This window comes from Hippopotamus amphibius, chromosome 1 (genome assembly GCF_030028045.1).
Source record: "Hippopotamus amphibius kiboko isolate mHipAmp2 chromosome 1, mHipAmp2.hap2, whole genome shotgun sequence".
In the NCBI taxonomy this organism is placed as follows: domain Eukaryota; kingdom Metazoa; phylum Chordata; class Mammalia; order Artiodactyla; family Hippopotamidae; genus Hippopotamus; species Hippopotamus amphibius.
The window spans coordinates 154172747-154187474 of record NC_080186.1 but is presented as its reverse complement, the minus strand read 5'-3'; the positions used below and the strand labels follow the sequence as shown (position 1 = coordinate 154187474).

The window sequence follows — 14728 nt, the reverse complement described above, 5'->3', positions numbered from 1 at the left end:
AGAATAAAATACAAAATAAATTCTATTCTTATATACTAAAAGGAAATAATCAGCAATTTAAATGAAAAATAATACCTTTTCTAATAGCATCAAAAATATGAACTATTAGGAAAATATGTGATGAAAGTTGGGCATGTCCTGTACATTGAAAAAACATCTTGCTGAGATAAACATAAAAGTACCAGAAAAGTCAAAACAACATTGAGAAGAACAACACTGAAAAGTTTGAAAGCTAACTGGTTTCAAGAATTATTATAAAGTTACAGTAATCTAGACAGTGTGGTATTAGAATCAGAATAGACAGATAGAAGGAACAGAATAGAGAATCCAGAAATAGAGGCTTTCACATATAGATAACTAATTTTTTACAAGGATGCAAAGACAATTCAGTGCAGAATGATAATCTTCAACAATGGTGCTAGAATGACTGGATGTATTTAAGCAAAAACAATGAACTTCAATCCACAGCTTACATCATATATAAACGCTAATTCAAAATGATCCTAGAACTAAAATCTAAAACTAAAAAAAATTTTAGAAGAAAATATTTTGTGACCTTGGCTTAGCCAAAAGTCTTAGATACAACACCAAAAGCATTGTTCATAAAATAACTATTTGTAACACAGACCTCGTCAAAATTAAAATCTTTCTTTTTTTTAAACAATTTGTAACCAAAACTTTAATCCCAAGGATTCTCACAAAACATATTAGAAATGACAGAATGAAAAAAAATCTTGCACAGTAACTCAAAGTTCAGCTCTACAATGTACCCTTAAACTGGCAGGACACTGGTATCTTGAAGAGTCTCAAATTTCCAGATAATATTACAAAGAGCTATATATTCATATACAGCAATCACAGAAGGAACTTATGACCTAAAGCAAAGGTAAACTAACTTTCTTGACATTTCTTAGATTCTAAACCCACTGGACAACCTCTTGTCCAGTGTGAAGACTAGTGGAATTTTTAAACCTCTAATCTAGTTTAAGGGTGCAGCTTTAATTTTTTACCTGCTGGCTTGTGTTCACAGCAGCTTTTAAAGACTGCTTGCTTAACTACAGCTGCATACCATATCCCCTATGGAAAGCCTTTTCAATTGTTGCCAGTTTTGTTTCCATAATATTAAACATCACACTTTAGCTGGGCAGAAGTTAGAGGTTTATTATCAGTTTATGCAAGACTAAAAATTCAAGGCAAATTCAATTTTGCTTAAGGGAACATTGTAAAGTAACAATTCTTAATATTACATGCCCCGTATGATCCATTTCAAACCATAGAGAATTACACTTTTATGTGTCACTGTTCCTAGAGACAAACAAATGTGAACACCTAAAACATTTAAAAAATGCACCAAGCTTACGAAGTCTCAAACAAAACTTGAATTTTCTGTACATACTCCTGTCAAATGAAGTTATTTCCTGTACACCACTCCTCTTGCAAACTCGTCTTCTATTTCCTTTCATTTGACCTAGATTGGCTACAAGACCTAGAGAAAGATCGGGTCGGCTTATGATTTCTCTCCCGGGACAGTGATCTCTCTCTTCTCCTATCTCTAGAAAGGGACCTGCTCCGACTTCAGGAGAAGCTTCTCCGTCTTGGAGATCTGCGGCAAGGTGGAGGACTCCTCCCCCGATAATCATCTCCAGGGCGACGACCCCAAGAAGGAGGTGGGCCAGGATTTCGACTTCTCTTTTCACCATTCGACAGTTCCTCTCTTACTCGGCAGCCACATCGTGTTCTCCCATCTAGCTCTCGGACAGCATTGGCTGCATCTCGCGGATCTTCACATTCAACAAAAGCAAAGCCGGGAGGGTTTCTAGCAACCCACACACTTCGGAGTGGTCCATAATAGCCAAAAGCTCGTTCCAATTCAGTCTTGTTACCATTGTTTCCAAGATTACCTACATAAACTTTACAGTCCAACGGTCAGGAATCACGATGCATTTTGAGATCTTCGGTTAGAAAGGCGGAGGCTCAAATCCGCACACCCTCGGCTGGGTCTTCCCGGTTGCCCTCCCGCCCGCCACCCGCAGATGCTCTCCCAGACCCGGCGTCCACGAAATGGCCCAAAATTAAAATCTTTTTAAAAACACTCAAGTAAGAAAAGACAAACTAGATAAAGTATGAATATTTATAAAGCACATATCTGATGAAAGAATGGAATTTAGCTCATATAAAACTCTTAAAACTTAATAACAAGAAAACTGACAAGCAAATATAAATGTGCAGAAGATCTGAATGTACACATCAAAGAATATATATGGATGGTAAATAAGCCAACCAAAAATGTATATTTGGAAATAAAAGGGATGGATCTAAAAAATTACAGTATGTGAAAGAAGCCAAACAACAAAAAAAAGTACATCCCGTATGATTCCATTTATGTCAATTCTTTAAAAAAAAATTGCAGAGGAATTCCCTGGTGGCCCAGTGGTTAAGACTTTGCCTTCCAATGCAGGGGGTGCAGGATAGATCCCTGGTCAGGAAGCTAAGATCCCACATGCCTAGTGGCCAAAAACCCTAAACATAAAAGAGAAGCAATATTGTAACAAATTCAATAAAGACTTAAAAATGGTCGACCTCAAAAAAAAACTTTAAAAAAATAAATTAAAAAATAAATAAAATAAAAAATAAATTTAAAAAATTGCAAACTAATCTATAGCCGTAGAAAGCATTATCAATGGTTGTCTGGGGTTGGTGAGACATGAAAAAAACTTTTGGGATGATGGAGAATATGTTTATCATCTTGATGCTTGATTTTGTGGGTGTACACAAATGTCAAAATATCAAATTTCACACTTTAAATATGTGTGGTTTATTACAGGTCAATTTTACCCCAATAAAACATTTAAGAAAATAATTAAAAGACCACCCCTTCTCATCATGCAAATGAAAAACACGAGATATCAACTTACAACTATTTGTCCTGTTATGATGGCTATTACAAAAAAAATAAGTGTTTGTGAAGATGTGGAGAAATGGGAACCCTTGTACACTGTTGGTAGGAATGTAAATTGGTACAGCCATTATTGAAAAATGTATTGAAGTTCCTCAAAACTCTAAAAATAGAACTACCATATGACCCATCAGTCCCTCTTCTGAATGTATAATCAAAGGAAATGAAATCAGTACCTCAAAGAGATATCTGCACCTACCATATTCATTGCAGCATTATACATAGTGGTCAGGATATGGAGACTATCTAAGTGTCCATTGACAGATGAGTGGATAAAGAAACTGTGGAATATATATATGTATATATATATACACACACACACATATGGAATATTATTCAGCCTTAAAAAAAAGAGAGAAGAAGAAAATCCTGTCATGTGCAACGACACGAATGAACCTGGAGGACATTATGCTAAGCGAAATAACGCGACACAGAAAAACAAATACTGTATGATCCCACTTATATGTGAAATCTAAAAAAGTCAAATACATAGAAATAGAGAGTAAAAAGGTGGTTACCAGGGTGGGGAGGTGGGAGAAATGAAAAAATGTTGGACAAAGGATGCAACATTGCAATTACGTAGGATGAATAAGTCTAGGGATCTAAGTACAGCATGATGTCTATAGTTAATAATATCATACTGAATACTGGAAATTTGCTAAGAGATTTCAGGTGCTCTCATTTTAAAAAATTGTTAACTATGTGCTAATTAACTGTTAATTAGCTTGACTATAGTAATTCATTTTCTTCTCTATGTGTATCAAATTATCATGTTGTACACATTAAATACAATTTTTGGTAAAAAAATAAAAGACCAACCCCCTCCATCTATGCACACTATCTCCTCCACTGTTGTTTTCTCAAGGATATTGCTTCAGCAATTATATCAATGTACTGAATTTTCAATTTTCTCTTTCTTCTGGACCTTTTCTGGTATCTTATATACTTCTGGTTATTTCTACCATTAAATATATGTATTTATTATAAATATACATATATATATATATATATATATATATATATAGCCCATGTATAAAAGAAAATAAGTAATTCCTGGATTCCACATCTTCCTTGATTTTTCTTCATTAACTTCTTTCTATTAGACCAAAATACCTCTAAAGGGTAGGCTACATACACTGACTCCAGTTTATTCCCTTCTATTTTCCCTAAAGTCTATTCTAATTGAGTTCTATCCATGATGACAGCAAAACTGTTATCATCAACACCAGAGATGCCTCTATGTTGCAAAAGCCAATGGTCTTAATCGTCATTTCATTTTACTTATCAACAGCATTTCATACAAGAAAATACTTCTTCCTCTATAAAGTGTGTTTTCTCCGCTGTTAGGCTTCCGAGACCACTTCCTCTTGGACACTCCATCTCAGTCTCTGCAAATCCATGTTCATCAGCTGACCACAAAACACTGGAGTGCTGCAGTGTTTCAGCCACTGGGCCGATTCTGGATTTTACTTATACTTATTCCCTTAGTGATCTCTATTCTCTATCTAGATTTCTTTCTCCAATTGATACGTCTTTCCCAAAATCTAGATTCTTGTACACAATAGCCCAGCCCTCATTTTTATTTGAATATCTAATCAGAATCTCTAACATTCTGTCCCAAACTGAGCTCCTAACATTCTTCCCCCCCCCCACAATTGTTTCTTTCTGATTGCTCCCCAGTTCATAAAATGGCAACTCCAGTTTTTCCAGTCGCTAAGCCAAAAACCTTATAATCATCCTTGACTCTATTCCTTTTCTCACACCCAACATGTGACCCATCAGCAAATTCTTCTGGCTCTATCTTCAACATATACCCTAAAGCTAACCACTTTTCATCACCTCCATTGTTAATTCTTGGTGCAGCCACTGTCTTGTTTCACTTGAGTTGTTACAATAATCTTCTAATGACCATCCTTGCTTCCTCTCTTTCACTATGCATTCGACATCAACACAATACATTCAGCCAGAATAATTCGGTCTAAATAGAATTTTTATCATGCACTTCCTTCATCATAAATCTCTAATAACCAGGTTAGTTCTTTGATAAAGGCCCCATACTGCCAACTGGGAGCAATTCTCTGTTGTTTATTTTGTCCTCTGCTCTCTTGGTTATTCCCTCTGAGTCACCTCCCTCCACCCCCCCACCCAAGAGAATCCCCCCATAAAAAACAGCTTATGTTTACAGCTACGTAATTTTCTTAACCTACTTTCTGCCCGTAAATATTTTGTATCACATTTCACAAAACATGGCCTCTTCTTTTTTTACTGTCTGTCCCTTTCACCCTAGGCTTGCTTAGTTTCTTCAAAAATGTTTTGGGTTCTTCAGGTACCATTCTACATTACACTTCACTGGACAAAAGGCACACTTCAAATCTATTCGAGAGAAGTCCTTCTCAACCTTTGGTCCCTGTATGGTTACTGTCAAACAATGCCAGGTAGGTGTTCCATTGTTATGCAGAGAGTTGATAAGATATATCCTTAAGTCCTTAGAAGGTCTATTGACTAGTACAAGGGGCTTATGAAGGACCATCTGAAAACTGAGGTTTAAGAGCATCTGATGGCTTCTTACTCTGTGTATACCTTGAGATGTTTTACCGGAAGCAACCAGGCTTTTATTTTTGTCCTGAGTCTCTTTCTGTGAGAGACTAGGGATGAGAGACAATTATTGTTCCAAATCCAGAAAGCCCTAGGTTTTTATATCCCCTCCAGATACTGCTGGAAAACTGAACAATTCCTTCTTTAGCTCAGCTCTCTTTTTTCTGTGCCTTATGATGAAATCAGTTGATATTTTCAACATTTAACTAGAAATCTCCTTAGCAAGATCTATCAGTTTATTAGGTGACATTTTTCCTATCTTCCATGTTTGCTAAACTATTCATCACTAAATTTTTAAAAAAGCCTCCTTTCCTCCATCTTCTTGTAATATTTTTCTCATTTAAGCCCTCTCCAATGGCCTCCTTGAAGCTTACCAGGCTTTTGCTAATAGTTTCTTCCAGGCCCTTCTAGCTTCTGCCTACCACCCAGTCTCAAAGCCAGTGCCATATGTTTAGTTGTTTGTTACATTATATGTATTTGTTTTTTCCACACACAATTTCCAGATACCAAATTTGGTTATACTTATTAGTGCTGCACTATAAACCAACTTTAAATCAGTGGTATAAAATAACAACCATTTTATAGTATTCATGGATTCTACTGGGTCAGGAAAGAGACAATAGGCAATTTAGTTTGTCTCTGATCCACGATGTGGAGCTTCAGTTTCAGAAGATTCAAATGATTGAGATGATTTCAGTGGCTAGGTAGTAAAATCATCTGGAGGTTCTGACATTTGGTCAGGCTGAGTTCATCTGGGACTCTTGACGGGAACATTTATATGGGACACTCTCATGTAACTTGGGCTTCTCACAGCATCATGGCTGCATTCTAAAAAGGTACACACCAAGGTGATCCTGTTCAAGCTCCCCCATTATATACTGAGTATGGGGAAGGTTATGGGGGCTTACAGCATGCCTTACAATGTATAGGTCTCCTTAAAGAGCTACTTTCAGTAATCCTAAACCATTTGCTGGTTGCAATGACTCGGTAACACTTTATACTGTCTCCTTTGAGGACTGGAGTGAGTATGTCCGAAGTGTGGGAAAAAGGGTATGCAAAGTTATCTAGTAGTCACAGGGGATAACTGTCTACAAAATTTATACTCCACTGTTAGAATGTACAACTACTGCTGGGAAGTAGAAGCCCAACAAGGGAACTGATTTTTCTACCCCAAATTGCATATAACTGTGATCATGTGACTAGTTCTCAGCAATGATGAGTGTGTTGTGTTTTACTTTTAAGCCAAATTGGTAAAAAGCAAGTGTAACTCCTTCACAATAATATTCTTCCTCCCATCACCTTGATGCAAATGAGCATGGCAAATTTGAGTCATATGTTGAAGCCAGAAATGAAAGAGGGCTAGGTATCTTCATCACAGCTTGGAGAAAAGCTGCCTGTGAATCAAGGATAGCTATCTGGACTTGATACAATTGAAAAAACAGACTTCCTCCTGTGTAAGTTATTATGCATTGGGGTAATTGCTTATATTAAATGAGATTATCCTACGTAAAACAATTTGTAGGGAATTCCCTGGCAGTCCAGTGGCTAGGACTCTGTGCTTCCACAGCAAAGGGCACGGGTTCAATCCCTGGTCAGGGAACTAAGATCTCACATGCCATGCAGCACAGCCAAAAAAAAAAAAAAAACAGCCAAAAACAAAACAAACAAAAAAACAATTTGTAATAAAAGGTATGATATAAAATTTACCTGCATCAAAGGTATGGAGATAAGGGAGTTATTGGGTTGTACTATCTGACAGACACAGGATTCAGTTTTTCATATACTCAGGCAACAAGACCAAGTCATACATAGTGACATCTATATATAACATAACTGAATAAAATAAATAGCTTTTGTAAATTGAATCATATACGCATTGATCCTCCCACCCAACATATTTAACTTCTACTATTTTTTCTAGTGGTTAGGAAGGATACTGGCATATGACAAATAAATCTTTACCCTCAAAGGCTATAGAGTATTTTAAGTAATAATGAATAACATCTACAAGGTAGATATATACCCATAATGTAACACATGCTATATGCCATGAAAGGTAAAATGATGTTTGTTATAAGTCAGGAAAGAGATTGATTCCTTCTTGGGCAAACGTGGAAAACATTTCAGAATAGGCTTTATTTCAGTTTGTTCAGGCAAGCTGAATCAGAGTCTGATAGGCAGAGGTAGCAACAATTGTTTTAGAGAAAATATTAATGGACAAAAGTACAGGAAGAGAAAATATAGATTACTCAGGAGTCTAGTGGTACAAGTCTCTGATGTTTGGAAAGGAAACCAAGAGATGAAATTGAGACAGAAGATATGCTAGATCACAGAAGAATCTTGAATCCCAAGCTAAGGCTCTTTAACTTTATTGGCTAAGCTTTGTAAGCAACGGGGAGGCACTCCCAGTCACTGTTTCCCTGGGTAACTTGTCTGGACCAGAGGTGATAGACACGGGAGAGAATCTATATAGCAGAAATAATGGTATTGTTGAACTTAGAAATAAAAATTCTTGCAGAGGCTTTTCTCTAGAGTTTAGGGCAAATCTAATAATGACTTGTTTAAACTAAATCACTTGACTTGTGAAATACTGCTTCCTTGTGATTTTAAAAGACTTTGGCAAACTTTCTCCCCATATTGTAGAGTGCGTTAGCAAACATTTAAGAGGCTTCCTCCGATGGTTATAATTAAGCTTCAAAGGGACCAGGCAAAGTCAGACATTGAGTTGGGCTGAAACTATTTCCTTTTTCCTATTGTTACCAATAGGCAATTTACCCTAGCTTGTTTTCCATCACATTTTTCAGAGGGGGAATAAATATTCTGACTTAGGATGGTAGAGAAAATCAGTATGCCAGCAAGAATTTTTATTGTTATATGATTCAGAGCTAGCTCACCTCAGGCCACGGTACACTCTGTAAACAGCATGACACTCCAGGAACTTTGGGGTGCTGGCCTATTTTCAGTTTCCTTTTCAACTATCCTTCCCAGGTATCCTATGTTTCAGCCTACTGAACTATTTGGTGTTCATATAGTCAACAGTCTTCATACATTCACGTCTATTCTCATAGATTTCAGCTCAACTTTATCGATACCTGTGTGCTCTCCTACTCTTCTTCAGCATCCAGTCTTATTTTGTTACAGAACTCTTATTTATTCTTCAAGATTCACAGTTGTGCAAGTATATTTTCTAATGAGAATTTCTCTGAGGATACTATCATTAAAAAAATGTATAAGATACTATCTTACAAAAATTAATTGGATCTTTATGCACTCACAGCACTTTGAAAAATATATTTTCCAGAATGTTATTACATTATATTTGAATTGTATTGTCTATATCTGACTTGCTAAATTGTGAGCTTCTTGAGAACAAGGATAACACAATGTTACAAGTGCTAAATTCAAGATGTGAAAGCTGATATGAGAAGCTAGAAGAAGCAAAGCCAAATAAATCTCTAGAAACCATTCAAAAGCCTCAACAAAGAATGGTATAGAAAATTAGGAGGCAGTTTATATAAGGTAACCACAAGATTAATAAATTAAAAAAATGTAAATAAATATGAAAACAGTTTGCATTTTTCATTTAAAAATTTCAGTAGGAAAATTTAGAAGAAAAGGAAGATAAACCCCTCTCTTGCCCTTAAGATCATTATAATTTCATAATCTCAAAGTGTAGATAAAGCTAGCAAACAAGAACTAATCAGTAAATAACGTAACATAGCAATTCAGTACCAACCTCTTTGGAACAAATTTCTAAAAGTTCTCAAAAAAGAACAATAAATGACTCCAGGAACAGACTTCAGCTCTATTACATTGAATTTTTTTATTGATAAATTTGATGAAATCATTGAAGGTGGGATTTCATATCAGGAGTCAAGAAGATCTCTACATATTGGGAGTGATGACTGGCCAAAATGAACAAGATGGAACACTCTCTATGTAAGTCAAGAAAATGAATCCCAAAAGCAGAGGATGGCAGAGATGTGACTTCATATTTAAAGGATGCTTTCTATATTTTCCTTTAAGTCAGTTATAAAATTAACAACTGGGACAGTATTCTATTCCTCCTGGTTATTTTAATTCATCCATCATCACCTTTTTGTTCAGTTGTTCAACTAGTTATAGTAGTCTACTCATATATCTTTATCCTTTCACAACCACAGCACAAGGGACATTATCTAACGCCTTGCTGATCCTCAATCGATTGCGTCTACTATACACCTTAGATATACCAGTCTAATAACCATGTCAAAGAAGACAACAAAATTACTCTGACCTATTTTTCTTGACACCTAAGGATAATGGCATCCTTTCACAGTGTTCCTAAACCTATACTATAATAATCTCTTTGAATCTTACCCAAATTAATACGAAGGTGTAACCCTTAAATTTGAAAATAAGGGATCTGAGGAGGCTTAATATAAAAATACATATACAAAATGCAAACTTAAAAATGAATTCAAGTAGAAATCTACAAAAACAGAAAAGAAAGAAAATCAAGAAGAGAGAAATCTCTGACTGAATTTTCTTAAGACAATATTTAGAGTTATAACATCAGTTAACTTCCAAAAGTTTTATATAGAAAACCATACTTTATGACTTAGTTTGGTTCCACCGTGGCTAAAGTAATATAAATAAATGTAAATAGCCTGACCATAGTGAAATAGGATATGAAGGGAGTATGGATGATGGGGCAGAGGTGATCATTGGTGCAGGTTACATGAATTAAAGAGAAAGAGAGTTGCCACTCAACAGTGTGCAAATTGCAAAATCTGACTCCCAATGATATGATTAACTGTGTGCTCCTAAATGAGAGTTGGTGAGGATTAGAACCTATTCCTTCTATCTCATTAGGAAGCAGGGAAGGATAGAGGGGTTTATAAGTGAGATTACAGTCCTGTTGAAATGTGGCTATAGGAAATCAAAGGAATGGTAGAAAACTAGACATAAGCAAATATCTACATGTTTAAAACAAGGAAGAAGACAGATTGTGGAAAATGTTGGATAGAATAATAACTAATGACCTGTGGTGAATATAGAGTACAAATTATTTTTTTAAAATCTTATCTTTTTTAATAACTTTGGAATTGCTAAATATAAGACGAAAAATTTGGATAAAAGATTAATAAGATAAAGATTCTCTTCACAAGGAACATCAAGGCAAAGACAGATATCTGATGGGCATAATTTTACAAAGTAGAACAGTTTCACAAGAAAAGCAAAGATACATGTCATGAAATTATGAAGAATAAGTATTATTAGTGTCAAATGGCAAGATTCTCAAACTCAAATGCCTTCTAGGGTAAGCAACAAGCAAAGGGCACGTCTGAATGAGGCAGTTACTACTAAACTGTAGCTGACTTTTGCCATGGCAATGAAGGGCCCAAATGTTTAAAAAAAAAAAATCAAAAACACACTTGTGGTTTATTTTTATTTCCTGTTAAATATTCTAACTTGCAAAAGTCATGAACTAGGGCTTCCCTGGTGGCGCAGTGGTTAAGAATCTGCCTGCCAATGCAGGGGACATGGGTTCGAGCTCTGCTCTGGGAAGATCCCACATGACACAGAGCAACTAAGCCCGTGTGCCACAACTACTGAGCCTGTGCTCTAGAGTCCCCGAGCCACAACTACTGAGCCCGTGCGCCGCAACTACTGAAGCCCAAGAGCCTAGAGCCCATGCTCCGCAACAAGAGAAGCCAAAAGAAGCCTGCACACTGCAACGAAGAGTAGCCCCTGCTCTCCACAACTACAGAGCCCACGTGCAGCAACAAAACATAGCCAATAAATAAGTAAATAATAATTAATTTTAAAAAAATTGTGGACTATTTTTAAAAAATTAAAAAACACTGTGCGGGTCAAATAAAATATATCAACAAGCCAGAATTGATCTTCATGGTACTAGTTTAATATAAATTCCTTAGAGGATTAAGAAATGTTCTGTGAAGAATACAGTCATTTGGACTTCCCATTGTATGACATGCAGTGATTAAAGAAAAGAACATCCCAGGCAAGGGCAACACCATGAATTAAGGCAGAAAAATAGGAATGTGATGGAAATAAATGAGAAGAGGTGAGCTTATTTTGGAAGAGGTGTAGTCTATGATGATGCAGAGCAGGAAATATGATAACATGAGCATTTGGGGGAAATGTGAGGATGATCACATGAGCAGGGATTCTTTAAAAGCAAGTCATGCCAAATATACTTTACTGTATTTCATAAGGGTGAGAGCTTGGTAGCATGCCAGAAAAAATATGAACATTGATTTCAGTAGAGTAATGTTGGAGGTAAGTTGGTAAAACATCTTCAAGCCTGTTTTGTTCAACACTTTTTAAATGACATTAATGATGATCAAGATGACATTTACTAGATTTATAGCTGATACAAAGTCGGAAGGGATCACTAATGTGATGACATAATCAAATCTAAACAATTTTGAGAGACTAAATGAAAAATTCCAACAAAATAGTCAAGGTGTTTTTGAGCCAAGAAAGTCAAAGAAATAAGTATAAGATGCATGAAAATAACTCAGAAAAGCCATCTTTATTATTAATATTTTTTATAAATTTATTTATTTATTTACTTACTTACTTATTTTATTGGCTGTGTTGGGTCTACATTGCTGCACACAGGCTTTCTCTAGTTGCAGCGAGTGGGGGCTACTCTTCATTGTGGTGTGCGGGCTTCTCATTGTGGTGGCCTCTCTTGTTGTAGAGCACGGGCTCTAGGCACATGGGCTTCAGTAGTTGCAGCACATGGGCTCAACTCTAGAGCACAGACTCAATAGTTGTGGCGCACAGGCCTAGTTGCTCAGTGGCACATGTTATCTTCCTGGGGCAGGAATCGAACCCGTGTCCCCTGCATTGGCAGGCGGGTTCCTACCCACTGTGCCACCTAGGAAGTCCCATCTTTATCATTAAGAATTGTAAGACTCAGAAAGTTTAACATCCCCTCCCTAAATCATAGAATTTTTGGCAGAAGTGGAAGCACGTTCCAGGTCTATCTAGAATCAAGGTCTATGGTCCTTCTTAGTCATCATAGAACCACCAACTGTATAAGAGTACTGTTTATTTCTTAGAACTTTATTTTATTTTATTTTTTTTTATTATTTTTTTGGGGGTACACCAAGTTCAATCATCTGTTTTTATACACATATCCCCGTATTCCCTCCCTTCCTTGACTCCCCCCAACCTCGAGTCCCCCCCCACCCTCCCCGCCCCAGTCCTCTAAGGCATCTTCCATCCTCAAGTTGGACTCCCTTTGTTATACAACAACTTCCCACTGACTATTTTACAGTTGGTAGTATATATATGTCTGTGCTACTCTCTCGCTTCGTCTCAGCTTCCCCTTCACCCCCCGCCCCCCCAAACCTCGAGTTCTCCAGTCCATTCTCTGCATCTGCGTCCTTGTTCTTGTCACTGAGTTCATCAGTACCATTTTTAGATTCCGTATATGTGAGTTAGCATACAATATTTGTCTTTCTCTTTCTGACTTACTTCACTCTGTATGACAGATTATAGTTCTATCCACCTCATGACATATAGCTCCATCTCATCCCTTTTTATAGCTGAGTAATATTCCCTTGTATATATATGCCACATCTTCTTTATCCATTCATTTGCTGATGGGCATTTAGGTTGCTTCCATGTCCTGGCTATTGTAAATAGTGCTGCAATAAACATTATGGTACATGTTTCTTTTGGGATTATGGTTTTCTTTGGGTATATGCCCAGCAATGGGTTTACTGGATCATATGGTAGTTCTATTTGTAGTTTTTTAAGGAACCTCCAAATTGTTTTCCATATTTCTTAGAACTTTAGATTGTATTTTGTATTGAGTGGAAGATTGAAGTAAATGTTCTTTAAGGTCACAATAAATTTAAAAGTCTATGTTTTGTTATTTTCTGATAAAATATTAGTGAAGTTTGGACCTAATATCCTGAGTAGAGTAGGTCAATTTTTATACAAGCTAATGTTTATAACTTATTTTAGTTGTTTTTTTCTTCATTTCATAGTAGCAGCAGAAAATATTTTCTGAGTGCCTATTAATTATTAAGAATATTTATAAGTCCTGTGGATACCACAAAATTTCTCTCATTAAAGGCTCATATTTTGGGACTTCCCTGGTGGTGCAGTGGTTAAGAATCCACCTGCCAATGCAGGGGACACCAGTTCAATCCCTGGGCCAGGAAGATCCCACATGCCACGGAGCAACTAAATCCGTATGCCACAACTATTGAGCCTGTGCTCTAGAGCCTGCACGCTACAACTACTGAGCCCACAGGCTGCAATTACTGAAGCCTACACACCTAGAGCCTGCGCTCCGAAGCAAGAATAGCTAACGCACTGAGAAGCCCGCCCACTGCAATGAGGAGTAGCCCCCATTCACAACAACTAGAGAAAAGCCCACGCACAGCAATGAAGACCCAACACAGCCAAAAATAAATAAATAAATAAAAAGTCTTTTTAAAAAAAAAAACAGGACTTACATTTTACCAAATGCGCATGTCTCTTGCTCCCCTTTCTCACTGATTCTCCTCACTTCTTCTTTCCCCAAAGATAGCATCTAAATCCAGAGAAAAGCTTCATGACATTTGTGGAACAGTGTCTCATCTGCACTGGCCTCTGGTGAGGTGTTTCTTGCCAGTTGGTTCCTGGATACTGACTTCAATCCCCCCATGAATCGCTGCAATGTTACACGGCTCCCATGGTCACTGTGCTCCCTGCTCTACTCCTTCTGATTCCCTTATTATCTAATCTGATATTAAGGACCACTGGGGAAAGAAGAAATTATATTAACAAATAAAATGTCAAAAAATACAAACACAGATATGTGTATGTCCCTGGACACAGACCTAAGCATTCTCAAAACAATGAAGCTGCACCTCAGTAGATGAAGTGATATAGAATAAGCAGCAAAAATTATAGAATCAAAATCACCCTTAAAATTCTTTAAATGTGTAGAGATGATTTTGTGTATGTTACTCTGAATATCTTTGGGTATATGGAAAATGTAATTTTACGGAGTTTTTGCTTTTAATTACATAAAAGAAAATGTGCATAGCTAATTTTTGGAAGTCAACTGTATATATGTTGGGACTGCATTCTACTATGTCTATACAGAAGCCATGGCTTTTACTGCCTTCTCCCATATCTCCTTTTATTTATTTTGTGTGTGTG

General features: G+C 36.6%; 1 pseudogene; it reads right to left on the bottom strand.

The window, feature by feature from the left end:
* Positions 1-1449: 1449 nt before the first annotated feature.
* LOC130840488 (serine/arginine-rich splicing factor 3-like) lies at positions 1450-1944 on the bottom strand (annotated as a pseudogene).
* Between the last annotated feature and the right edge of the window lie 12784 nt (positions 1945-14728).